The sequence below is a fragment of the Tamandua tetradactyla genome, chromosome 2, assembly GCF_023851605.1.
Source record: "Tamandua tetradactyla isolate mTamTet1 chromosome 2, mTamTet1.pri, whole genome shotgun sequence".
Classification (NCBI taxonomy): domain Eukaryota; kingdom Metazoa; phylum Chordata; class Mammalia; order Pilosa; family Myrmecophagidae; genus Tamandua; species Tamandua tetradactyla.
The window spans coordinates 119250923-119260711 of NC_135328.1; the positions used below are offsets into that span (position 1 = coordinate 119250923).

The 9789-nt window shown below is 39.6% G+C and overlaps 1 protein-coding gene across 5 annotated transcripts in view; it reads left to right on the forward strand.

The window, feature by feature from the left end:
- LOC143673742 (cytosolic carboxypeptidase 1) overlaps positions 1-9789 on the forward strand; it is a 262732-nt gene that overhangs the window by 103269 nt on the left and 149674 nt on the right. The gene's annotated exons all lie outside the window — the stretch shown is intronic.

Genomic DNA, 9789 nt, shown 5'->3' on the forward strand with positions numbered 1-9789 from the left:
TCACCTACTTTGAATAGACATTCTAGGGGCAGTTTGAATCCCTTTATAATGTGGCACCTTGTACACCACAAATGAGGTATATACCCTATGGTATTTTTTATTTGGCATTCAGAAAATTAGATGACTAGAGAAAGCTAGCTTCTACTGCAGTCAATTTACCAAACCCAGGGAAAAATGATAGAGAGATGACATTTTTCTGCTGGCTCCTTTTCTGCTTCTTTAGACTGTCGCATACCTGAACTAGCAATGCAGATTTGCATTGACTAACTAGCCTTTATGATTAAGATGTGAGAGGAGGATTCTGTTAGCAGCTGCATAGACGAAAGTAAAATGCCCTTGTTCTGTTCTTCACTGTGTTCTTATGTACCAGCCTTCATAACATTTGTCACAAACCTTATTATTTTTTATCTTCCTTAACTAAGATGTAAGCTCCTTGAGGAAAAGACTGTTGTTTTCTTTTTCTTCTTTGTTTTGTCCTTAGCATCTGACAGATTGCATGACAATAATTTGTCCATTTTTAATTTATTTAATGAATTAATTGAGCTAGCCTCAAGATTGATTCTCATAAACATTGAATGCAAAAGTAAAGCAGTATCTACAGACATTTGAAGAAGAAGGGTTTCTGATCAAGATTTTCGGAACCCTTATAAGTTGTCATTCATGCTTGAAGGTGACAAATACATTCTTTGATATGTAAAGGTATGGAAGTGCCTTTCTTGAAGTAATTACATGAGATATTACTCGAGCCAGTGAAATGATAAATTGAAGATGGAAAGAATGTGAAGTATTGTTCTAAGAGTGGTTGTACTAAACATTAAAACCTTTTACATACAAAATATGAAATAATTGCTATGGTATTATGAAAAATATCAAATAATTCTTAGGAAAAGATAAAGTCATAACCTAGGTCTTTTATACAAATAAACTAAAATTTATATTGATACGTTGCCTAACATTATACTATTCTTATATTTCTAAAATGACAGTTATAGAAATAGTAGATAAATATTTGTTTTCAAATGTAAAAGTAACATCTAGAACAGTGAGCCTTTGTCTAAGAGATCCTCCAACCTTCGGAATCCATGGATGGAGTTTAGAAACTGTGGCACTTTGTAATTCTGTATAAAATTATATGTATTTTTTTCCTTGGAAAATTTCCCAGAAAGATCCATTACTGCTATACAAAAGCAAAGAAATTACAAAGCTACACAGAAGCCTGAGATTGTTAAATACAAAGCAAGAACAAACAAATCAGTTTTCTCTCTTTCTTTTTTTTTTTTTTTATTAACGGAAAGAAAAAAAACAAAGAAATTAACACAACGTTTAGAAATCATACCATTCTACATATGCACTCAGTAATTCTTAACATCATCACATAGATGCATGATCATTGTTTCTTAGTACATTTGCTTCGGTTTAGAGGAACTAGCAACACAACAGAAAGAGATATAAAATGTTAATATAAAGAAAAGAAATAAAAGTAGTAGTAATAGTAAAAAACAACAACAACAAACAAACCAACAAGCAAACAAAAACAAAAAAAACCCTATAGCTCAGATGCAGCTTCATTCAGTATTTTAACATGATTACTTTACAATTAGGTATTATTGTGCTGTCCATTTTTGAGTTTTTGTATCTAGTCCTGTTGCACAGTCTGTATCCCTTCAGCTTCAATTACCCATTGTCTTACCCTGTTTCTAACTCCTGCTGAACTCTGTTACCAATGACATATTTCAAGTTTATTCTCGAATGTCCGTTCACATCAGTGGGACCATACAGTATTTGTCCTTTAGTTTTTGGCTGGATTCACTCAGCATAATATTCTCTAGGTCCATCCATGTTATTACATGGTTCATAAGTTTATCTTGTCTTAAAGCTGCATAATATTCCATCGTATGTATATACCACAGTTTGTTTAGCCACTCTTCTGTTGATGGAGATTTTGGCTGTTTCCATCTCTTTGCAATTGTAAATAACGCTGCTATAAACATTGGTGTGCAAATGTCCGTTTGTGTCTTTGCCCTTAAGTCCTTTGAGTAGATACCTAGCAATGGTATTGCTGGGTCGTATGGCAATTCTATATTCAGCTTTTTGAGGAACCGCCAAACTGCCTTCCACAGTGGTTGCACCATTTGACATTCCCACCAACAGTGGATAAGTGTGCCTCTTTCTCCGCATCCTCTCCAGCACTTGTCATTTTCTGTTTTGTTGATAATGGCCATTCTGGTGGGTGTGAGATGATATCTCATTGTGGTTTTGATTTGCATTTCTCTAATGGCCAGGGACATTGAGCATCTCTTCATGTGCCTCTTGGCCATCCGTATTTCTTCTTCTGGTAGGTGTCTGTTTAAGTCTTTTTCCCATTTTGTAATTGGGTTGGCTGTCTTTTTGTTGTTGAGTTGAATAATCTCTTTATAAATTCTGGATACTAGACCTTTATCTGATATGTCGTTTCCAAATATTGTCTCCCATTGTGTAGGCTGTCTTTCTACTTTCTTGATGAAGTTCTTTGATGCACAAAAGTGTTTAATTTTGAGGAGCTCCCATTTATTTATTTCCTTCTTCAGTGTTCTTGCTTTAGGTTTAAGGTCCATAAAACCACCTCCAGTTGTAAGATCCATAAGATATCTCCCAACATTTTCCTCTAACTGTTTTATGGTCTTATACCTAATGTTTAGATCTTTGATCCATTTTGAGTTAACTTTTGTATAGGGTGTGAGAGATGGGTCTTCTTTCATTCTTTTGCATATGGATATCCAGTTCTCTAGGCACCATTTATTGAAGAGACTGTTCTGTCCCAGGTGAGTTGGCTTGACTGCCTTATCAAAGATCAAATGTCCATAGATGAGAGGGTCTATATCTGAGCACTCTATTCGATTCCATTGGTCGATATATCTATCTTTATGCCAATACCATGCTGTTTTGACCACTGTGGCTTCATAATATGCCTTAAAGTCCGGCATCGCGAGACCTCCAGCTTCGTTTTTTTTCCTCAAGATGTTTTTAGCAATTCGGGGTACCCTGCCCTTCCAGATAAATTTGCTTATTGGTTTTTCTATTTCTGAAAAATAAGTTGTTGGGATTTTGATTGGTATTGCATTGAATCTGTAAATCAATTTAGGTAGGACTGACATCTTAACTATATTTAGTCTTCCAATCCATGAACACGGTATGCCCTTCCATCTATTTAGGTCTTCTGTGATTTCTTTTAACAGTTTTTTGTAGTTTTCTTTATATAGGTTTTTTGTCTCTTTGGTTAAATTTATTCCTAGGTATTTTATTCTTTTAGTTGCGATTGTAAATGGGATTCGTTTCTTGATTTCCGCCTCAGCTTGTTCATTACTAGTGTATAGAAAAGCTACAGATTTTTGAATGTTGATCTTGTAGCCTGCTACTTTGCTGTACTCATTTATTAGCTCTAGTAATTTTGTTGTGGATTTTTCTGGGTTTTCTACATATAGTATCATATCGTCTGCAAACAGTGATAGTTTTATTTCTTCCTTTCCAATTTTGATGCCTTGTATTTCTTTTTCTTGTCTAATTGCTCTGGCTAGAACCTCCAACACAATGTTGAATAATAGTGGTGATAGTGGACATCCTTGTCTTGTTCCTGATCTTAGGGGGAAAGTTTTCAATTTTTCCCCATTGAGGATGATATTAGCTGTGGGTTTTTCATATATTCCCTCTATCATTTTAAGGAAGTTCCCTTGTATTCCTATCTTTTGAAGTGTTTTCAGCAGGAAAGGATGTTGAATCTTGTCAAATGCCTTCTCTGCATCAATTGAGATGATCATGTGATTTTTCTGCTTTGATTTGTTGATATGGTGTATTACATTAATTGATTTTCTTATGTTGAACCATCCTTGCATACCTGGGATGAATCCTACTTGGTCATGATGTATAATTCTTTTAATGTGTTGTTGGATACGATTTGCTAGAATTTTATTGAGGATTTTTGCATCTGTATTCATTAGAGAGATTGGTCTGTAGTTTTCTTTTTTTGTAATATCTTTGCCTGGTTTTGGTATGAGGGTGATGTTGGCTTCATAGAATGAATTAGGTAGTTTTCCCTCCACTTCGATTATGTTGAAGAGTTTGAGGAGAGTAGGTACTAATTCTTTCTGGAATGTTTGATAGAATTCAGATGTGAAGCCATCTGGTCCTGGACTTTTCTTTTTAGGAAGCTTTTGAATGACTAATTCAGTTTCTTTACTTGTGATTGGTTTGTTGAGGTCATCTATTTCTTCTTGAGTCAAAGTTGGTTGTTCATGTCTTTCCAGGAACCTGTCCATTTCTTCTAAATTGTTGTATTTATTAGCGTAAAGTTGTTCATAGTATCCTGTTATTACCTCCTTTATTTCTGTGAGGTCAGTAGTTATGTCTCCTCTTTCATTTCTAATCTTATTTATTTGCATCCTCTCTCTTCTTCTTTTTGTCAATCTTGCTAAGGGCCCATCAATCTTGTTGATTTTCTCATAGAACCAACTTCTGGTCTTATTGATTTTCTCTATTGTTTTCATGTTTTCAATTTCATTTATTTCTGCTCTAATCTTTGTTATTTCTTTCCTTTTGCTTGCTTTGGGATTAGTTTGCTGTTCTTTCTCCAGTTCTTCCAAGTGGACAGTTAATTCCTGCATTTTTGCCTTTTCTTCTTTTCTGATAAAGGCATTTAGGGCAATAAATTTCCCTCTTAGCACTGCCTTTGCTGCGTCCCATAAGTTTTGATATGTTGTGTCTTCATTTTCATTTGCCTCTAGGTATTTACTAATTTCTCTTGCAATTTCTTCTTTGACCCACTTGTTGTTTAAGAGTGTGTTGTTGAGCCTCCATGTATTTATGAATTTTCTGGCCCTCCGCCTATTATTGATTTCCAACTTCATTCCTTTATGATCCGAGAAAGTGTTGTGTATGATTTCAATATTTTTAAATTTGTTAAGACTTGCTTTGTGACCCAGCATATGGTCTATCTTTGAGAATGATCCATGAGCACTTGAAAAAAAGGTGTATCCTGCTGTTGTGGGATGTAATGTCCTATAAATGTCTGTTAAGTCAAGTTCATTTATAGTAATATTCAGGTTCTCTATTTCTTTATTGATCTTCTGTGTAGATGTTCTGTCCATTGATGAGAGTGGTGAATTGAAGTCTCCAACTATTATGGTATATGTGTCTATTTCCCTCTTCAGTGTTTGCAGTGTATTCCTCACGTATTTTGGGGCATTCTGGTTCGGTGCGTAAATATTTATGATTGTTATATCTTCTTGCTTAATTGTTCCTTTTAATAGTATATAGTGTCCTTCTTTGTCTCTTTTAACTGTTTTACATTTGAAGTCTAATTTGTTGGATATTAGTATAGCCACTCCTGCTCTTTTCTGGTTGTTGTTTGCATGAAATATCTTTTCCCAACCTTTCACTTTCTTTTTTTAAAGAGAGAGGGAGGAAGGGAAGGAAAGACAGAGAAGGAAGGAAGGATGGAAGGAAGGAAGGGAGGAAGAAAGGGAAACATTTTTAAACATTTTCTTGTTTTATTATATTTTGTTTGTTTGTTTGTTTTTTGCATGGGCTGGGGCCGGGAATCGAACCAGGGTTCTCCGGCACGGCAGGCAAGCACTCTTGCCCGCTGAGCCACCGCGGCCCGCCCCCCAACCTTTCACTTTCAACCTATATTTATCTTTGGGTCTAAGATGTGTTTCCTGTAGAGAACATATAGAAGGATCCTGTTTTTTAATCCATTCTGCCAGTCTATGTCTTTTAATTGGGGAATTCAGTCCATTGACATTTAGAGTTATTACTGTTTGGATAATATTTTCCTCTACCATTTTGCCTTTTGTATTATATATATCATATCTGACTTTCCTTCTTTCTACACTTTTCTCCATGTCTCTCTCTTCTGTCTTTTTGTATCTGACTCTAGTGCTTCCTTTAGTATTTCTTGCAGAGCTGGTCTCTTGGTCACAAATTCTCTTAGTGACTTTTTGTCTGAGAATGTTTTAATTTCTCCCTCATTTTTGAAGGACAATTTTGCTGGATATAGGAGTTTTTCTCTTTTAGTAACTTAAATATATCATCCCACTGTCTTCTAGCTTCCATGGTTTCTGCTGAGAAATCTACACAGAGTCTTATTGGGTTTCCCTTGTATGTGACGGATTGTTTTTCTCTCGCTGCCTTCAAGATCCTCTCTTTCTCTTTGACCTCTGACATTCTAACTAGTAAGTGTCTTGGGGAACGCCTATTTGTGTCTAATCTCTTTGGGGTGCGCTGCACTTCTTGGATCTGTAATTTTAGGTCTTTCATAAGAGTTGGGAAATTTTCAGTGATAATTTCTTCCATTAGTTTTTCTCCTCCTTTTCCCTTCTCTTCTCCTTCTGGGATACCCACTACACGTATATTTGTACGGTTCACATTGTCCTTGAGTTCCCTGATACCTTGTTCAAATTTTTCCATTCTTTTCTGGATAGTTTCTGTTTCTTTTTGGAATTCAGATGTTTCATCCTCCAAATCACTAATTCTATCTTCTGTTTCTTTAAATCTGTCATTGTAGGTATCCATTGTTTTTTCCATCTTTTCTACTTTATCTTTCACTTCCATAAGTTCTGTGATTTGTTTTTTCAGTTTTTCTATTTCTTCTTTATGTTCAGCCCATGTCTTCTTCATGTCCTCCCTCAATTTATCGGTTTCGTTTTTGAAGAGGTTTTCCATTTCTGTTCGTATATTCAGCATTAGTTGTTTCAGCTCCTGTATCTCATTTGAACTATTGGTTTCTTCGTTTGACTGGGCCATATGTTCAATTTTCTGAGCGTGATCCGTTATCTTCTGCTGGCGTCTGGGCATTTAGTCAGATTTCCCCGGGTGTTCGACCCCACAGGTTGAAAGATTTTTCTGTGCAATCTCTGGGTTCTGTTCTTCCTATCCTGCCCAGTAGGTGGCGCTCGTGGCACACGCCTGTCTTTGGGTTCCACCAGCGAAAGTTGCTGTGGGTCCCTCAACTCTGGAAAACTCTCGCCGTAGGGGAGGTTCGGCAACCGAAGCGTCTTGGAAGAATGCCAGCCGGCCCGGGGTTCCAAACGCGGGGAGGGTCGCCGGCCGTCGCAGCACAGGAGAGTGTCCGGCCAAATTAGCCAGTCGGCCCGGGGCACCAAGCGTGGCGGGAGGGCGCCAGCTGTCGCAGCCCGGGAGAGTGCACTGTTCCCAGCCGACGGGGGAGTCACGTGTTTGGAAGGGATCCCCCGGTCACTGTTCTCCGCAGTCTGGGGATTTCCGACCCAACTATCTCAGTTGTTCCGGGGGGCCTCGTGTGGTGGGGGCACCAGCCGCCGCGGCCTAAGGGGACCGCCTGTCCAATTCTACCAGCTGGCCCAGGAAGGTGGAAGGGAGGGACTCCGGTCGCTTGCCGTCCCACCCAGGAAAGCCCGTGCCCCTTGGTGATCTCACCAGAGCTGGTTCTCCCAGATAGTCAGCCGTTCCAGGATGGGGTACGCTGTCCCTTTGATCTCCCTCGTGGCTCCGGGAGCTGCTCTGTATTATCTCCACTCCCCCAGTAGCTGTTCTGGAGGAGGACAGGTGAGGGCGGCAAGGCTGTCGAGGCTGGTCGCGGAGGAGCACGGTGAAGGCGGGGGAAGAGGGCACCGTGGTGGTTGGAGAGCAGCCGGAGCAGGAGGGGGAGGAGAGGGAGGAGAAGGAGGGCTGGCGGAGAAAGAGGGGGGAGAAGGAGGGTGGGCGGCTCGGCTGCTGCGGGGCGCGGGCGCCGCGCGGCGGGCCGGCGGAGAAAGAGGGGGGAGAAGGAGGGTGGGCGGCTCGGCTGCTGCGGGGCGCGGGCGCCGCGCGACGGGCCGGCGGAGAAAGAGGGGAGAGAAGGAGGGCGGGCGGCTCGGCTGCTGCGGGGCGCGGGCGCCGCGCGGCGGGCCGGCGGAGAAAGAGGGGGGAGAAGGAGGGCGTGCGGCTCGGCTGCTGCGGGGCGCGGGCGCCGCGCGGCGGGCCAGCGGAGAAAGAGGGGGGAGAAGGAGGGCGGGTGGCGCGGGTGCCGCGCCAAAATCAGTTTTCTTATCAAGATATTCAAATAGATAAAATATTTCATTTAAAGAAACTCTCAGATTGGGCTAGAAAACAAAGTCCAGCTCTTTTCTGGCTGAAATCCTGGAGGGTGTCGAAGAGAAGATGGTTACAGCTGTACTAGAATCCCTTAAGAAAAAGTGAAGTAATTTTGCTGAACTGAAGATCAAGTGCTTGAGAAAAAAGTTTGCCCAAAAGATGCTTCAAAAGGCAGTGTGCTGGTGCGACCACTTTGGCAGCACATATAAGATTAGCATGGCCCCTGTGCAAGGATGACATGCAAATTTGTGGCAGTGTGCCTGTTTGAATCTCTTGTGTACCCCAGGAAAGCTGATTAATCCTCATTCATTATTTCTGGGTGAGATTTTTTTTTTTTTTTTTTTTTATTAATTAGCGGAAAAAAAGAAATTAACCCAACATTTAGAAATCATACCATTCTACATATGCAATCAGTAATTCTTAACATCATCACATAGATGCATGATCATCGTTTCTTAGTACATTTGCATTGGTTTAGAAGAACTAGCAACACAACAGAAAAAGATATAGAATGTTAATGTAGAGAAAAGAAATAGAGTAATAATAATAGTAAAAAAAAACCTATAGCTCAGATGCAGCTTCATTCAGTGTTTTAACATGATTACTTTACAATTAGGTATTATTGTGCTGTCCATTTTTGAGTTTTTGTATCTAGTCCTGTTGCACAGTCTGTATCCCTTCAGTTCCAATTACCCATTATCTTATCCTATTTCTAACTCCTGCTGGACTCTGTTACCAATGACATATTCCAAGTTTATTCTCGAATGTCCGTTCACATCAGTGGGACCATACAGTATTTGCCCTTTAGTTTTTGGCTAGACTCACTCAGCATAATGTTCTATAGGTCCATCCATGTTATTACATGCTTCACAAGTTTATTCTGTCTTAAAGCTGCATAATATTCCATCGTATGTATATACCACAGTTTGTTTAGCCACTCGTCTGTTGATGGACATTTTGGCTGTTTCCATCTCTTTGCAATTGTAAATAACGCTGCTATAAACATTGGTGTGCAAATGTGCGTTTGTGTCTTTGCCCTTAAGTCCTTTGAGTAGATACCTAGCAATGGTATTGCTGGGTCATATGGCAATTCTATATTCAGCTTTTTGAGGAACCGCCAAACTGCCTTCCACAGTGGTTGCACCATTTGACATTCCCACCAACAGTGGATAAGTGTGCCTCTTTCTCCGCATCCTCTCCAGCACTTATCATTTTCTGTTTTGTTGATAATGGTCATTCTGGTGGGTGTGAGATGATATCTCATTGTGGTTTTGATTTGCATTTCTCTAATGGCCAGGGACATTGAGCATCTCTTCATGTGCCTTTTGGCCATTTGTATTTCCTCTTCTGGTAGGTGTCTGTTCAAGTCTTTTTCCCATTTTGTAATTGGGTTGGCTGTCTTTTTGTTGTTGTTGAGTTGAACAATCTCTTTATAAATTCTGGATACTAGACTTTTATCTGATATGTCATTTCCAAATATTGTCTCCCATTGTGTAGGCTGTCTTTCTACTTTCTTGATGAAGTTCTTTGATGCACAAAAGTGTTTAATTTTGAGGAGCTCCCATTTATTTATTTCCTTCTTCAGTGCTCTTCCTTTAGGTTTAAGGTCCATAAAACCGCCTCCAATTGTAAGTTTCATAAGATATCTCCCAACATTTTCCTCTAACTGTTTTATGGTCTTAGACCTAATGTTTAGATCTTTGA